The 504-nt window shown below is 58.9% G+C and overlaps 1 protein-coding gene across 1 annotated transcript in view; it reads left to right on the forward strand.

The window, feature by feature from the left end:
• Nucleotides 1-504, forward strand: part of ORAOV1 (oral cancer overexpressed 1) — a 6,999-nt gene that overhangs the window by 896 nt on the left and 5,599 nt on the right. The window lies entirely within an intron of this gene.

Here is a 504-nt window from a genome sequence, read left to right on the forward strand (position 1 = left end):
ATAATGGCACTCCTCTGAGCCAAGTCATGCTTCCTCCTCTGATGGCTCTTGCACATGAACGAAACATAGCCCCTACAGTTTTTCTCACGGTCAGAGCTCAGTTCCACTTGCAGGGTGGCCAGCGCCTGCAGCGCATCTAGTGCCAGAAGTTCATTTGGGTCTCCCCGCAATTCCTTGCCCTGATCCTCTAACACCTTCTCTTTCAGGTCTTGCGAGGACCCCCGTTGCTGCTCCTCATCAGCCAAAACCTCCACCTCCTCCATGATGTCTTCCACAAGCAACTGGAACCCCCGCCTGATCCCTGCCACGTCTCTGTCCACCAGAGCCCCGCCATCCCCTGCCGCCTCCACGCTGACGTGGGTCGCATTGTCGCCTGCTGTTGCAACTGGTGGCTGCAGGGTCGCAGCCGTGCACAGCATCACAAAGGCAGGCTGCAGGGCCCCATCCCCCTGAGCATCTGGGCTCACAACTAAGTAGGTCCGGGGTCCCAAGACGCTCCCGCAT

The sequence above is a fragment of the Bison bison genome, unplaced genomic scaffold, assembly GCF_000754665.1.
Source record: "Bison bison bison isolate TAMUID 2011002044 unplaced genomic scaffold, Bison_UMD1.0 scf7180017864080, whole genome shotgun sequence".
NCBI classification, from domain to species: domain Eukaryota; kingdom Metazoa; phylum Chordata; class Mammalia; order Artiodactyla; family Bovidae; genus Bison; species Bison bison.